This window comes from Oryctolagus cuniculus, chromosome 8, assembly GCF_051225735.1.
Source record: "Oryctolagus cuniculus isolate XC-2025 breed Fujian yellow rabbit chromosome 8, ASM5122573v1, whole genome shotgun sequence".
Lineage (NCBI taxonomy): Eukaryota > Metazoa > Chordata > Mammalia > Lagomorpha > Leporidae > Oryctolagus > Oryctolagus cuniculus.
The window spans coordinates 95461274-95478128 of NC_142874.1; the positions used below are offsets into that span (position 1 = coordinate 95461274).

At 41.0% G+C, this 16855-nt stretch overlaps 1 long non-coding RNA gene across 1 annotated transcript in view; it reads right to left on the minus strand.

Annotated features, from left to right (window-relative positions):
- Positions 1-2095: 2095 nt before the first annotated feature.
- Positions 2096-16855, minus strand: part of LOC127483289 (uncharacterized) — a 37475-nt gene continuing 22715 nt past the window's right edge. The window contains exon 3 of the long non-coding RNA XR_007909436.3: positions 2096-2617. This is a non-coding gene — a long non-coding RNA (uncharacterized LOC127483289). The remainder of the gene's footprint in view (positions 2618-16855) is intronic.

Here is a 16855-nt window from a genome sequence, read left to right on the forward strand (position 1 = left end):
ACATCTGTTAGGACCACCCCTCCCATCCGGTATTGGACTTCTCCCCCACTAGAATCTGCCAAGGTATTGTGTAATCTCTGCTAGAACATCTCCCAGCCTGGGAAATCATTAGCTATGTCCACAATTGTGTACTAATGCATGCAGCTAGACTTGGGACATTGTTCATCATATCACTCTCAGCTACCTCTTTCCAATTCCTAGCTTTGCCCTGACCCAGCTGGTAGGAGCTAGAAAAGGTCTGATCTTTTTCCCACATGTCTCCACCTCCATCCTAGGCCTTTACCTCTCAGATTCCTTTGACAAGTTCCTGACTCTGAGTAGGCAGGGCAGGGTGCAAATTGACAAAACATCCTTGGAGACTTGGAGGTCTAGCAAAGACTATGTTCTGTGTGGTCTCTTGGTGCTCTGAGTGGAAAATACATTTAGAAAGAAATACAATATTAAGGAATTTGAATTGATCACATGTAAAAATAAAAGTCTTTGTTTTTCTGTTTCAATAACTATTTAACCTTCCTGAATCCAAATTCCCTCATCTACACAAGGACGATAAAATAACTTATGGGGCTGGCAGAGAGAATGCCTGCAAAGCATTCAGTGAGTGCCTACAGAGAGCGGTTCTCAGTCCTCTCCTGATTGTTACCTGTCACCTCTCCTGGGCTCCCCTCACATCCTTACACCTCTCCTCCCCCTGCAGAGCCAGAGTTCACTATTTCTTCACAACTCTTCCAGCTGCTGCCATTAACACTGCTCTTCCTTTCCTCTGCATTTCCATTCCAAATTAGCATCAAAGCTACCCCTAGATTGAATGTTTGTGTCCCCAGAATTCATATATTGAAATCTAAGCCCCACTGTGATGGTGTTTGAGGGAGGACTGGATGTTGATTGATCATGAGGGCAGATTGTCTCATGCATGCAATCAGTGCATTTGTACAAAATGAATCCAGAGAGCTCCTCTGCCCTTCTGCCATGTAAGACCACAGTGAGGAGTCAGCCATCTACAGACCAAGAGGAGCACCTCACCAGATACTGCACCTGCTGGTGCCTCCATGTGGTACTGCTCGGCTTACAGAACTGTGAGAAATAAATGACGGCTGTTCATAAGCCACCCAGTCTGTGCTGTTCTGTTTAGCAGACTAACAAAGAGACTCTCCAGCTGTCCTGTGCTTGTTTCCTAACTCACTCTTGCCTCCTCTGCTTCCCACTCTTAACCTTGCCTCACTATAATATACAGTCTGTTCTCATCTGACAGAATAACTCATTTATAATCAGACTAGGCCATGCCACGCCTCAAAACCTTCCTGTGGCTTTCGATTGCAATCAGACTAAAAACAGAATCTCCTCAAAATAGCCTCAGCACTCACACTGCCTCACCTCCATTATTTCTCCGAGTTCCTTCCTTTGCTATCTTCCCTCCCTTGCTCCCTGTGCTCTGTCCACTCTGGTCCCCTTGCTAATCCCGAGCCAGCCTGGGAGACTCCCAGCTCTATTGTTCACTTTGTCTGGAATGATCCTTGCCCAGGCAGCCTGGTGTCTCTCCTCCAATTCTGTCAAGTCCATGCTGAAATGGAATATTCTGGAAGAATCCTTGAAATTGCAGGTGTGTCCCCTTCCAGGAACCTCTAGACCTCTTCCTGATTATATTTTCTTCTCAGCACTTACTGCTATCTAACTTCTTACGTAAACAACTTGCTCTGTTTCCTCCCTAAAAGTCTTCATTAGGATATGGGTCATACAAGGACAGTTTTTTTTTCCTAGAATAGCACCCAGTATATATTACACACTGTGTTTGTTTACCTAAAATGAACTTTCTTGTGAGAAGCAAGGTGGTATGGTGGGAGAGCTGTCGGTTTGGACTTTAAATTCCTGTTCTTCCACTCTTTAACCCTTGTAAATGATACTGGATCCTGCTCAGTTTCAATTTCCTCATGTGCAAAAAGTAAAGTAGACCAGTAACTAACTTGCAGCACTTGTGGGTGGTCTGTTGAGATGGTGAGGGAAGAAAAACACACCACCAGTGTCTTTTCACCACCTCTCCATGTGTATTTGCCACCCCCCTCCCACAAGAGTGGAGAGAAAACCTCCTTCTTTAAGATTCTTTTCTCTTCTTTTTTTTTTTTTTAAGATTTATTTATTTGTTTGAAAGTCAAAGTTACACAGAGAAAAGGAAAGGCAAAAAGAGAGAGAGAGAGAGAGTCTTCCATCCAATGGTTCACTCCCCAATTGGCTGCAATGGCTGGAGCTGTGCTGATCCGAAGTCAGGAGCCAGGAGCTTCCTCCAGGTCTCCCACATGGGTACAGGGGCCCAAGGACTTGGGCCATCTTCCACTGCTTTCCCAGGCCATAGCAGAGAGCTGGATCGGAAGTGGAGCAGCCGGGACTCGATCTGGCGCCCATGTGGGATGCCAGCACTGCAGGTGGCAGTTTTACCCGCTATGCCACAGCACTGGCCCTTAAGATTATTTTCTTAAAATTCCCAAAGAAGAACTCCAAAAGAATATCTTGGGTCATGTGACCCTCCCAGAGCCACTCCCTGTGCATAGAAGGACACACTGCTGTGCTTGGCCAGCTTGGGGTCTTGTTCTCATTCCCATAACCAGCGTGTGACAGAGCCAGTCCCCTGAAAAAAAAAAAAATGGATTCAGGGAAGAGTAATTCCCAGATGAAGGACCTTTAGTTTATAAAGAAGGAATAATGGAATGCTTTGGATTCAATAACAAGAAGTGTCAAAGACCAGAGAATATGCTAACTCCAAGAATGCAAGGAAGGGCAAACCATCCAAAGGCACCTGGATCTCAGTAACAAGTAGACCCAGGAACCTGGCCTCAGTGCACACTTTCTCTTTATTGTTATGTCTACTGCTTTGTGTGTTTTCTTCATTTTCTGTCACTGTAGTGTGAATTTCTTCACATGACGTAAAACATAATAGGAGTTAGTACCATTCCCACCAATGACTCATACCCTACTGTAGATGAATTTATATCACAGGCGATTTAGGCAACCCTGAGACACAGAAGACTTTGACTTTGTGTCTCTCATATTCTCCTTCTGTTCTTTTCTCCATCTCTGGAGTCATCTACCTCCTGTCTTAACCAGCTGTGGTATGTGACCTTATAGTTTACTATCCAAATCAGTACAATTTTAAGAATTAATGGAAGAGTTAATGTTAATTTTTCTGAAAACACAAAACATCAGGATCTCACTAAAATTATGACATATTTTCACCTTGCCTTTTAGCTTTATACTCCTTACTCTTTGAAGGGGTCTTATAAGAGAATATGTCCAAGGGTTTGTGGAAAAATGTAATCAAAAGGCAAGTTTATTGTGGTGGTGCAAAAATTTTGAAATCCACACATAATTTTTTGTATGCATTTTGCATGAACTTTTAGAAGACTCCTGTTATCTGTGGTGGAATGAGAAGGCCATGCCAAGATGGCCGCTGGCAAGCCAGCGTCAGTTACTCAGGAATGGCTTTGAAACTCACCTGGAAATGGAGCCTGCCTGGCAACAGGCTGTGATTGGATGGCTTTGAAACTCACATGGCAAACAGAGCCTGCCTAGCAACAGGCTTTGGAAACTGCCTGACAACAGGCTGTGATTGGTTGGGGCATAGACTGCCCCTTGACCGGATTGGCTGGTCTTGGCTATATAAGATGTTGTACCAACTGAAATAAACGAGTCTGCGGGCTGCTTGCCTCAAGCCTGCTTTCACCCGACTCACGGGGTCTGTGGTCTGTGTGGTGACTCCACGCCTCTTACCCCCACCACGCTCCTCCTCTCAGAAACGAATCCACTGCAACATTGTTGAGAAATCAACTACAACAGTTATCCATCTTTTTTTTTTTTTTTTTTTTTGACAGGCAGAGTTGATAGTGAGAGAGAGAGACAGAGAGAAAGGTCTTCCTTTTGCCGTTGGTTCACCCTCCAATGGCCGCCACAGCTGGTGCACTGCGGCCTGCGCACCACGCTGATCCGAAGGCAGGAGCCAGGTGCTTCTCCTGGTCTCCCATGGGGTGCAAGGCCCAAGCACTTGGGCCATCCTCCACTGCCTTCCCTGGCCACAGCAGAGAGCTGGCCTGGAAGAGGGGCAACAGGGACAGAATCCGGCACCCCGACCGGGACTAGAACCCGGTGTGCCGGCGCCGCTAGGCGGAGGATTAGCCTATTGAGCCACGGCGCCGGCCAAGTTATCCATCATTTATGTCTGCATGAATCAAACTGCATTGTCATCCAGGTAAATTTTAAATATTAACTGACATATGAAAATAAATAATTTTGTTTCCTTTATAAAGGAGGTAAGGAGGGTTGCCTTCTACATATTTAACTTTACAATGTTTTAGAAAGATAACTCAGTGCTATTAATCAAAGGTGTTCCTACTGTGGTGTAAAGTTCTGTTGATTTTTTTTTAATTTGTCCTATTTGAGACCATAAATATAGCTGAATAAAGCCAGCCTGGAAACTGTGAGAGAAGTAATGTAAATTTCCCTGGCCAACCTCACAAGGTGCATTCAAAAAGCTTTTCTGGAACTGTGATTGTTGTATAATAAACTGTATAGATACAAAGTATACAATTTGATAAGTTTTACTCTATGCTCACAAGCAAGATAATAAACACATCTATTATTCCACAAAGATTTCGTGTACCTTTGTGATTCCACCATTCAAACCCTTTCCTGTCTTCCCGCACCCCAACACAGCCATTGAGCTTGTGTCTGCCACTCTGGAGTTTCCTTCTGCCTGAAGGAATTTTTTTTAATAGTATTTGTACTGTAGGTCTGATGATAATGAATGCTTTCTGCCTTTAGGGCTGAATATAGTCTTCATTTTGCCCTCATTTTAGAAAGATATTGAGGGAGAAGTAGGCCTGGTGGCACATCATTTTAAGCCACCAGTTGGGACACCCACATTCCATATTGGAGTACATGTATTGAGTCTTGGCTACCTCTCACTTCAGATCGGGCTTCCTGCTGATGTGCCCACGAGGTAGCTGATGATGGCCCAAGTACTAGGCTTCTTGCCACCCACATGGGATACCCAAATGATGTCTGGGTCCTGGTTTCTGCCTCGCCAAACCCTGGCTGTTGTGCAACTGAGGAGTGAATTAATGGATGGAAGATCTCTCTCCTCCTCCTCTTCATCTCCCTCCTCTGCCTCCTTCTTCCTCTTCTTCCTCGCTGTCTCCCTCCCTCTCTCATTCTCTCACTCACTTTGCCTTTAAGATAAATAAATAAATGAACATTTTTTAAAAAAAGATATTTTCACTGGGCATAGTATTCTAGATCTATGTCTAGATATTGTTTTTTGAATCTTAAAGATATTTCTACTAATTTGCAGAACTTACAACAATACATCTGCTGTTTTTATTATCTTTTTTCTTTCTTCTTTGCTTTTAAGATTTTCTTTTTAGCACTGGTTTTGAGCATTGTGACTATGATATACTTGCTGTAGTTTTCCCCATATAGTTTGTGCTTGAGGTTTATTAAACTTCTTGTATTTGTGCATTTATATTTTTTATCAAATGTTGATAATTGTCAACAATTATGTCTTTCCTCCCAGGAAAACCTAAGGGATAACATCCATGGGCCTTAATAAATGCATGGTCCCACAGGTTGTTTCTTGCTCCTCATCTACTGGTTGAGTTCTTGCTGCCTCCTAACTTGCCTTCAGCCTCTGCTTGAAACCCACTGGAACTGTGAGTACTAAATTTATTCTGTTTATACATTTGGTTTCATTCCCTCATTGTGTCTCACCTAACACACTTGCACCTACCTTTTCCCTAGTCAGGATTCTCCTAGAGTGGAGACCTTGGTTTATGACTTGAGAAAGGTCTCAAGTCCAAATTACAAGGAAATGATAGCAATGAAAATCCCAACAACTCAGGTGCTACAAACATTTAAAATACAGTAAGACAGACAAGCATTTGGCCTAGTGGTTGGGCTGTTGGTTGGTATGCCCACGTCAGGACTAACTGAATTCAGTCCCTGACTCCAGTTCTGGCTCCAGCTGCTGCAGGCACTTGGGGAATGAACCAATGTTCTCTCTCTCTCTCTCTCTCCCACTAAAGTAAATAAATAAAACATTTTAAGATTATTTTTAGATTTATTTGAAAGTCAGAGTTACACACAGAGAGAAGGAGAGGCAGATAAAAAGAGGTCTTTGATCTACTGGTTTACTCCCTAGTTGGCCGCAACAGCCGGAGCTGTGCCGATCTGAAGCCTGGAGCCAGGAGCTTTCTCAGGGTCTTCCCGTGCCGGTACAGGGGGTCAAGGACTTGGGCCATCCCCTATTGCTGTCCCAGGCCATAGCAGAGAGCCAGATTGGAAGTGGAACAGCTGGGACTCGAACTGGCTTCCATATGGGACGCCAGCACTGCAGGCGGTGGCTTTACCCACTATGCCACAGTGCCAGCCCCAAGATTATTTTTATAAGAGTTTAGTATATGATAAAGTTGACATTTTAATCAATGCAAAAAGGACAGATAGGTAATTTATATTGCGATACTTGATCATGTTCCTACCTCATTCTGTATATGTAAATAAGTACCAGAGATGTTAGGATTATATGAGTGGCCTCCAAAACATTCATGGAAAATGAAAAACTATGCATACATTTCAAATTTTTTATACCAAATAGACGTATCTTTAATTTCACTTGTCCATTTTTTTTTAACTTTTATTTAATGAATATAAATTTCCAAAGTATGGCTTATGGATTACAATGGCTTCCCCCTAACGTCCCTCCCACCCGCAACCCTCCCCTTTCCCATTCCATCTCCCCTTCCATTCACATGAGGATTCATTTTCAATTCTCTTTATATACAGAAGATCAGTTTAGTATACCTTAAGTAAGGATTTCAACAGTTTGCTCCCACACAGAAACATAAAGTGAAAAATAATAGATGATTTTTTAAATGATGATGAAATCAGATCAGACCTATTGTCATGTTTAATCCCAGTGAGAGTCAAGTTGGGAATTGATAATTTCTTCTTCTTCTTTTTTTTTTTTTTTAACAGAAGATCAGTTTAGTATACATTAAGTAAGGATTTCAACAGTTTGCACCCCCATAGAAACACAAAGTGAAATATACTGTTTGAGTACTCGTTATAGCACTAAGCCTCAATGTACAGCACATTAAGGACAGAGATCCTACATGAGGAGTAAGTGCACAGTGATTCCTGTTGTTGACTTTACAAATTGACACTCCTGTTTATGGCATCAGTAATCTCCCTTTGCACCAGTCATGAGTTTCCAAGGCTATGGAAGCCCCTTGAGTTCTCCAACTCTTATCTTGTTTAGACCAGGTCATAGTCAAAGTGGAGGTTCTCTCCTCCCTTCAGAGAAAAGTACCTCCTTCTTTGAAGACCTGTTCTTTCCACTGGGATGTCACTCACAGAGATCTTTCATTTAGGGTTGTTTTTTTTTTTTTTCTTTTTTTTTTTTTGCCAGAGTGTCTTGGCTTTCCATGCCTGAAATACTCTCATGGGCTTTTCAGCCAGATCAGAATGCCTTTAGGGCTGATTCTGAGGCCAGAGTGCTGTTTATTTAGGACATCCGCCATTCTATGAGTCTGCTGAGTATCTTGCTTCCCATGTTGGATCACTCTCCCCTTTATTTATTCTATCGGTTAGTGTTAGCAGGTACTAGACATGTTTATGTGCTCCCTTTGACTCTTAGTCCTTTTATTATGATCAATTGTGAACTGAAATTGATCACTTGGACTAGTGAGATGGCATTGGTACATGCCACCTTGATGGGATTAAATTGGAGTCCCCTGGTATGTTTCTAACTCTACCAATTGGGGCAAGTCAGCCCGAGCATGTCCCAAATTGTACATCTCTTCCCTCTCTTATTCCCACTCTTATGTTTAACAGGGGTCACATTTCAGTTAATTTTCAACACTTAAGAATAACTGTGTGATAATTGCAGAATTAAAGCAGTCATATTAAGTAGAACAGACAAAAAAAACTACTAAGAGGGATAATGTATTAAGTTGTTCATTAATAGTCAGGGCTATGCTGATCAAGTCACCGTTTCTCATAGTGTCCATTTCACTTCAACAGGTTTCCTTTTGGGTGTTCAGTCAGTTGTCACCAATCAGGGAGAACATATGGTATTTGTCCCTTTGGGACTGGCTTATTTCACTCAGCATGATGTGTTCCAGATTCCTCCATTTTGTTGCAAATGACTGGATTTTGTTGTTTCTTACTGCGGTATAGTATTCTAAAGAGTACATATCCCATAATTTCTTTATCCAGTCTACCGTTGATGGGCATTTAGGTTGGTTCCAGGTCTTGGCTATTGTGAATTGAGCTGCAATAAACATTAGGGTGCAGACCGCTTTTTTGTTTGTCAATTTAAACTCCTTTGGGTAAATTCCAAGGAGTGGGATGGCTGGGTTGTATGGTAGGGTTATCTTCAGGTTTCTGAGGAATCTCCAGACTGACTTTCATAGTGGCTTGACCAGTCTGCATTCCCACCAACAGTGGGTTAGTGTCCCTTTTTCCCCACATCCTCGCCAGCATCTGTTGGTAGATTTCTGCATGTGAGCCATTCTAACCGGGGTAAGGTGAAACCTCATTGTGGTTTTGATTTGCATTTCCCTGATTGCTAGTGACCTTGAACATTTTTTCATGTGCCTGTTGGCCATTTGGATTTCCTCTTTTGAAAAATGTCTATTGAGGTCCTTGGCCCATCTCTTAAGTGGGTTGTTGGTTTTGTTTTTGTGGAGTTTCTTGATCTCTTTGTAGCTTCTGGCTATCAACCCTTTATCTGTTGCATAGTTTGCAAATATTTTTTCCCATTTTGTCAATTGCCTCTTCACTTTCCTGACTGTATCTTTTGAAGTACAGAAACTTCTCAATTTGATGCAATCCCAAATGTTAATTTTTTCTTTGACTACCTGTGCTTCTGGGGTATTTTCCAAGAAGTCTTTACCAGTACCTATATCTTGCAGGGTTTTTCCAAATAGATGTATCTTTAATTTCACTTGTCCATAAACTTTTGAAGTCTCATGCTGTGTATTTATTCACATATATATACCATATAGGATACCATATATATACCATTAGTAGTAGAAGACATGGGCTCAAATGAAAAAAAAATTATCTACCAAAGAAATTTTCAGCAAATAACTGCCATACTGAAGTGTCTGGATTCCAGTCCAGGCTCTGCTTCTGGATCCACCTTCCTGATCATCCTCAGGGTGGAAAATAGCAAGTGACGACTCCAGTGCCTGGGTCCCTGCAATGCATGTGGGAAATCTAGATTGAGTCCCTGGTTCCTGGCTTTAGCCTGGCCCAGTCTCCTGGAAGCTATAGGAGTTTGAAGAGTGAACCAGTGGATGGAAGATCTCATTCTCTCTCTCTCTCTCTCTCTCTCTCTTTCTCCTTCAAATAAAAATAAATAAATAAATTTTTTTTAAATCCTGGAAAAACTAATAAAATATTTACATTTTAAAATAAGCCTCTAAAAATAAGGAAATGAGACTAAATTAATCAAATTAAAAAATTTTAAAGACCAAGAATATTTAATTTTGGCTTGAATACAGATTCTTATGCAATTGTTCAAAAGTTATGATACATCCATATAATAAAAACAGTTTCACATATTAAATAATTTGTATAACCATTGTGACATAAAGCTCAAAAGTGCTAAACAGTATTAATCCTATAAAATTGTTTGTACAAAAATTCTGGAAGTAAATAAGTTACTATTCATAGTTATCTCTGGGTAGTTGTATTTTGCTATTTTTATTATCAGTATTTTCTGCTATTTCAACAATAAATATGCATTGTTTTCCAAAATGTTAATATATTAACAAAATTTTGAGTTGTTTTCATAATTTCTATCAAGATAAAACCTTTCTGAGGAAATTATTTACTTCAAATATTTCTCTATCAACAAGAGTTTACTGAGATTTCAAGGAATATTACTGGTACCTATCTCACTGAGAACCATATGTAGTGTGTATATTTTGATTGAATGTTTGATTTCTTCAGAATTTCTTGTGTTTAAGGCAACTGTCACAAACACTTTGTTTTCAGTAGATGCTAGATGTTTCCATAGATGTTCCCATCATTTCCTTTAAGCTGTAGCTTTTTGTTCACTTTGTGAATAATAAATTTCATTTATTTACTTGTCCACTGGTCTTTTTTAAAAAGATTTATTTGTTTACTTGAAAGGCAGAGTGACAGAGAGAGGCAGATACAGAATGAGAGAGTGAGAGAGATCTTTCATTACTGGTTCATTCCCTCAATGGATGCAAGAACTGGGGCTGGGACAGGCTGAAGCCAGGACCCAGGAACTCTATCCAGGTCTTCCATGTGGGTGGCAGGGACCCAGTACTTGGGAAATTTTCTGCTTTCCCAGGCACATTAGCAGGACGTTTAATTGGAAGTAGAGCCACCAGAGTACAAACTGCTGCTCTGATACAGATGCTGGTGTCTCCTGCAGGCAGCTTAACCCGCTGTGCCACAATGCCAGCCTTGGTGCCTATTTCTGTTCTTATGCTAATACCACGCTGTTTTGATTATTTTAGGTTTGTAATTTATTTTGAAATCACAAACGTGATGCCACCAGATTTGTGATTTCTCAAGATTACTTTGGCTATGCCAAACCTTTTGTGGTTCTATATGAATTTTAGGAATGTTTGTTCTATTTCTATGAAAGATGTCCTTGGACTTTGATTGAATCTACACACATCTTTGGTTAATATAGACATTTTGACAATATTAATTCTTCCAATCCATGCACACAAGATAACTTTACTATTTTAAAAAATTTCCTCTGTCAATATTTTGTAGTCTTCAGTATATACATTTTACTTTCTTTGTTACATTTATTCATATTAAATATTGAAATTTAAGTTGAATTAAATATGGAAATATTTTGATTTTAAAACATTTCTTATGTATTTGATGGGTGGGGTGGGGGGGGAGTGCTCTAATATGCTGACTCACTCCCCAGAGCCTGGGAGCCAGGAATTCGATCCAGGTCTTCTAGGTGGGTGGCAGGAATCCAACTGCTTGAGCCATCACTGATGCCCCCTGCCCCCTGGGTCTGTGTTAGCACTAGATTCAGGAGCCAGCTAGGTATTGATCCCAGTTTCTCCTGTATTGGACATGGGCATGTTAACTACTAAGCCAAATACTCACTCTTTGATTTCTTTCTTGGGTAATTAATTGCTAATGTTTAGAACTACAACTGGCTTTGGTACATTGGTTTTTGTATCCTGAAACTTGCCTGAATTTGTTCATTAGTTCTAAAGGGGGCATCTTCAGGGTTTTTCATATACAGAATCATATCATCTGCAAACAGAGGCAATTTCACTTTTTCAAATGTGGATGCCATTTTCTTGCCTAATTGCTGTGGGTAGGGCTTCCAGAAGTATGCTGATCAGAAGTGTCCAGAGCAGGTATTGGGCATAGCAGTTAAGATGCCACTTGGGACACCCAGATCCTAAATCGAAGTGCCAGCTCCACTCCCAATTCTCGTTTCCTTCTAAGACAGACCAGGGAGATAGCACTGATGGTTCAAGCAGTGCGTTCCTGTTACCCACCTGGTAGACTTGGATTGAGTTCTTGGCTTCTATCTTCAGACTGGCCCATTCCCAGCTGTTACAGGCACCTGGGGAGTGAACTAGGCAATAGGAGAGCTCGCTCGCTCTCTCTCTCTCCCTTCACTCTCTTTTCCTCTGTCTTTCAAACAAATTAAATAAATAAATAAAAACCTTAAAAAAGCAGCAAGAGTGAGTATGCATCTTAGAAATACAGATGAGAATTTAAGATTTATCTGGATCTTACATAATTTTCAAGGTTCCTTTCCTAGAGACCTCCTTTCATACATTCTGCACAGCCTAACCATGCCCCACGGTTCGTGCCTTCCAGAAAGGCATTCCTCCACTTGGAATTATTTTAACCTCACACACCTCTTGTCCAAATAATGTTGTCTCCCTCACAGATGTTTCCCAATCACACTGATTATGCTTTCCTAAGCTTCTCATAAAGGATTCATTTGATTTTTCCCTATATGATCTTCTAAGTTTCCTGAAAGGAGAAAGGAGCTCTCTTATCTTACTGTGTTTGTATCTGGCCTCATTCAGCAATAGTTGTCTGAACTGCATTTCTTACAGGAAGGAAAAAGGAAGCCTTCCTCTATGTCTCCTGCCTTCCCATCTCATTCAGAATTTTTCTTAAGCTTTAATAAAAGACAAGGACCACAATTCCCAATCTACTTCTATGTAGATCACTAAATCTCACCTAGAAAACGTCCTCTGCAGAAACCCAACAGGACCTGGTTCTCATCTTTACCAGTTTTTATTTTAACTGCCTGGCACAACTGTATCACAGCTTCTTTGAAATCTTCTTATAGGAACAGGATGTGATGGACAGCTTTTATTTTCTATTGTTCTTAAGCAAAGTATGCCAAGGGTTGGGCACATTCTCTGATAAATTTTGAATATCTACAGTAAGAGGAGTAAACATGCCTTCTGCTCACACCTCTTTAAGATTCTCTATTGATAAATGATACATATTTCCCTTTTATTTGTTCGTAAAACTTAGAAAGAAGCTTGTCCTTTGTATCCTAAATCAAAGCAAAATAATGTTGTGCTTGAATTTCATTCTGGACCCACATTGTTTGCCCTGAAAAAGTAATAAAAAGAGAACACTCTCTTCCTCCCTCTTTCCTAGGAAGAGCGTCAGCTTGTTCCAGGGAGGCTCAATTGTGATCTGCAGTTGGGCGGCCTTTCATTAATGAGTGAGTTACTCTAGCTCTGAGTCTCAGAGTTTTGGGCAATCAAGGATTGTCTTTCAGGCAGAGGGTTGAGCACAGTATGGAACCACTGGAGTAGCAATTCTCTTTAAAGCCAATGTAAAGAAGAGATAACGCTGTAGTTGGTTAAATATAACTTACAAGCTACCCAGACAACAAACTTGGTTGTATCTGTTTTGCCACCAGGCATGTGTCTTGTCCTTGACTGTGGGGAGCAACCGGGACTAGACTAAGTTACTGGAATTAAGACTTATTCTATGCATCTGCTCTCCCACAATATGGCGCTGGGAGAGGAGAAAAAAGCTTCTACGCAGCTGCCTCTTGCCAACTTGAGTGATGACCTCCAGGAGCTGATCCTGCTCCTGATTGGAGGAGAGCAGCGTACTCGGCGTGTGGGCAGCCGAGTTGGGATTGGCGGAAGAGGACTATAAGGGAGGAGAGAGACAACATGCACCAGGAACATCTAAGGGGAACATCTATCTGAAGGAACACCTGTGCAGCCCCCGAGAGAGCCGGCCGGCGGTGTGCCGCTCCCTTGCGGAAGTGGGGAATGTGGCCAGGGGGAACCGCCCTTCCACGGAGGTGGAAGGGACTGCAGCCAACCCGGGAAGAACCAGCAGCAAACCCGGGAAGGGCCGAGCAGATGAAAGAACAGCGCAGGGTCCTGTGTGGTTCCTCCACGAAGAGGGGGAGCGACACTTGACCATTCTATAAAACTGTCATAGGCTTTTATCTAAGAACACAGACGAGAGCATTTTATAAATCTTGGTATGAAGCTTTCTCAAAAGTCCACAATTTTATTTTTAATGTCTTCTTTGAGATAATAGCTAGCTAAGGTTTTGTTTATTGGTTGGTTGGTTGATTTTTTCAACATTGGTGTAATTAAATTTTAATCTAGTTTTCAGACCACATAACTTGCACAATTTCTGCGTTTTGGTGGTGAGAAGAGTTTTGTCTATAGCCTAGTTAAATGTTCAAAAAAAGAACATGGTCTCTGTTGGTAGGGTAAGTAGCACATACAATTTTGCCTCATTAACTTTATTACTCAGAATCCTCACATACCAAGTAAGTATATGTCTGACCATGAGTGAATAATGTGCATGTGAATCACCTGAGCATCTTGTTAGACCGTAGATTCTGCTTCAGTGTATGTGAGAGGGGCTCCAAGATTCTGCTCCTCTAATGAGTTCCCCAGTGATGCCCATTCTACCCACCTGTGGACATTGTTTTGCGTGGCAAGGGCTTAAGCAAGATGTTGTTAGTATTTTGTAACTTAGTACCTAGGCATCCTCATGCAGAGATGTCCAACCCATATGCATTTCTATCCCTTGGAGTAGGTTGCAACTTTCAAGTTTCCACTAAGTGCTTACTTTTCTAATTTTCTCCATAATTCTAACTTTTAAAATATTACATTACTTAATGCCAGGGCATTTCATGCATAAGCATTTTTTTTTTACCAATACAAAATGATCCCCTCTCTCAGGTCTGTATCTTCTTTGCCTTCATTTATACTCTGCATGATGTTTATTAAACCATTCTGATTTCTTTTTTGTATGAATTTTCCCAGCATGTACCTAAAGCATAATAGATGTTAAATAGCTATCAATTAAATGAATTAAGTTGTCATCAACTATTAGATTATTATTGACCTTCATCATTTTGTTTCAAGAAATCTCTGTCTCTGTTTCTCCTTTCTCTGTCTGTCTGTCTTAATTTATTCTAGGACTTCTTGGTGAATATCTCGAGTTCGCTCCCCAGATTTCTGATTTGATGTCAGGAGTGTTAGTTATAGTCCTTAGTACTTCTAGATGGAGGGTTTTAGTTTTAGTTTTGCTTTTCACTATTTTATCTCTTTTTTACTTTTACTTACATAAGTTTGCCATTCAGTTGGGTATCATTTGTGTCATCTTAGCCTAATGGTTCAAAGTACCCATTTCATGGAAGCTACATCATTCCTACACTTAGCAGAGACCTATGAAACAATTGCTTTCTAAAGTTAGAATTCGCTTCTTATATAAAATTATTTTCTCTTACATTTTGAGATAGTCTTCCCTTCTCTTAAGTATCTACTATAAGCTCTATTTCATTTTTTTCTCATTTTTAAAAAAAATATTTATTTATTTGAAAGGCAGAATTACAGAGAGAAAGTAGGGAGAGAGGGACAGAGAAATCTTCCCTTCCCTGGTTCACTTTCCAAATGGCCACAGTGGCCAGGGCTGGGCCAGGCCTAAGCCAGGAGCCAGGAGCTTCATCTGGGTCTCCCATGTGGGGTTAGGGACCCAAGGACTTGAGTAATCTACTGATTTCCCAGGTGCACTAGCAGGGAGCTGGATCAGAAGTAGAGCAGCTGTGACTCGAATCAGTGCCCATTTGGGATACTGGCATTGCAGGTGGCAGCTTAACCCCACAGGCCACAGTGCCAGCTCCCATTTACTTTTTCTTAAATGACTGATAATGCATTTGTCAAAAGCTGGGATGAATACAGCAGTGTTAAGTTTCTGCTCTGTGCACTTAGGACTTTGTTTCATAGCTCAAGCAAAATATCTAATTTATGAGCACAATTCCTAGCTCATGTTTAGCAGTGAAACTACCACAAAGTATGAAGTTCTTTACTGAACAACATAACACATGGGACTAGGACTCCTCATGAATTTTTCTAATGTGCTAACTGTAGCCACATTTGCAATACTTTCCTTGGGTTGCTAAGCATATCAGATGGCTTTTACTTTCTCCAGACCCCTGTCATACAACGTATCACATTCATGGAAAAGCCTGCATGGAGAAAAGGAGGCACTGATATTGCAAGATCTGGCTAGGGAGAGTAGAATAATTCTAAAGGGGTAGGGAGAGTTTGGCCTGGTGACTAAGTTTGCATCTCAAATCAAGGTGGAGTGCTTGGGCTTGGTGCTCATCTCTGGCTTCTGGCTCTAGTTGCAGTCCCAGCCATTGCAGGCATTTGGGTAGTAAACCAGCAGCACATAGGAGTGTGCTGTCTGTCTCTGTTCCTCTCCCTCTCAATCTCGGTGGGCATCTTTGCCTTTCCAATATATATGGTTGTTTGTTAATATATATGTTTGTTAAGAATAATTAAATACATGTTAATAGTAAATATATAAGATGAGTTAAAATGTTTGTTAGGAATGGTTCTAATGGGTAAAATCAATATTTCAGGAGACCTGCCTTGTGGTATACAGGGTTGAGCCACCACTTGTGATGCTGGCATGCTGTATTGGAGTCCTGGCTGCTCTGCTCCACAGCAGGGGTCCCTGCTAATACGCCTGGGAAGGTAGCAGAAGAGAGCCCAAGGTCCCTGACATCTTGTATGTGGGAGAACCGGATGGAGTTCCTGGCTCCTGGCGTGGACCTGGCTCAGCCCTGGCTATTGTGGCATTGGGGAATAAACAAGTGAGTGGAAGTCTCCCCTACCCCAGCTCCCTCTCTCGCTCTAACGCTGTCACTCTGCCTTTCAAATAAATAAATAAATAAATCGTTTTAAACAACATAATACTTCATTGTCAGATCAGGAATCCCAGTGGATGGGCGAACCCTCTGTTCAGAAAAAGGCACAAAGGAGACACATAATACTTTCCTACTTCCTTTCACACTATTCAGTACCAATCAAGTTCAAAGGCTTAAAATCACAATATACCTCAAGGAATAAGCTTCTCCCTACAGAGGGAAAGCCTATTCTGACTATAGACTTCTGAGTTTATACTGTGGCTGCCATTTTTCTGTAGTTATTGGTTTTGTTGGGTAAAAGTGTGGAAGGCACGCTGCTTTTATATCATGTTAACCCAATAATTTAACCTCAAAAGGCAGTAACTTAGTGAACTAAGAAATCCGTTATCAGACACTGATATTAGTGAGGTTTACGAGAAAATGCAGACAACCCATTTCAAATATTGCACCAAATATTTGCAACCAGAATAAATTGCATAACCTTGGAGGACCTTTGATTTTATCACGTGTAAGATAATTTAGACTAAATGATCTCATCCAGCTATAGAATGTTGTAAAAAAAAAATCTCAAGGTGCAATGGAAATGTTTTTATTTTTTCCTACAGAGTGTTGGAGTCAGAAAAACCT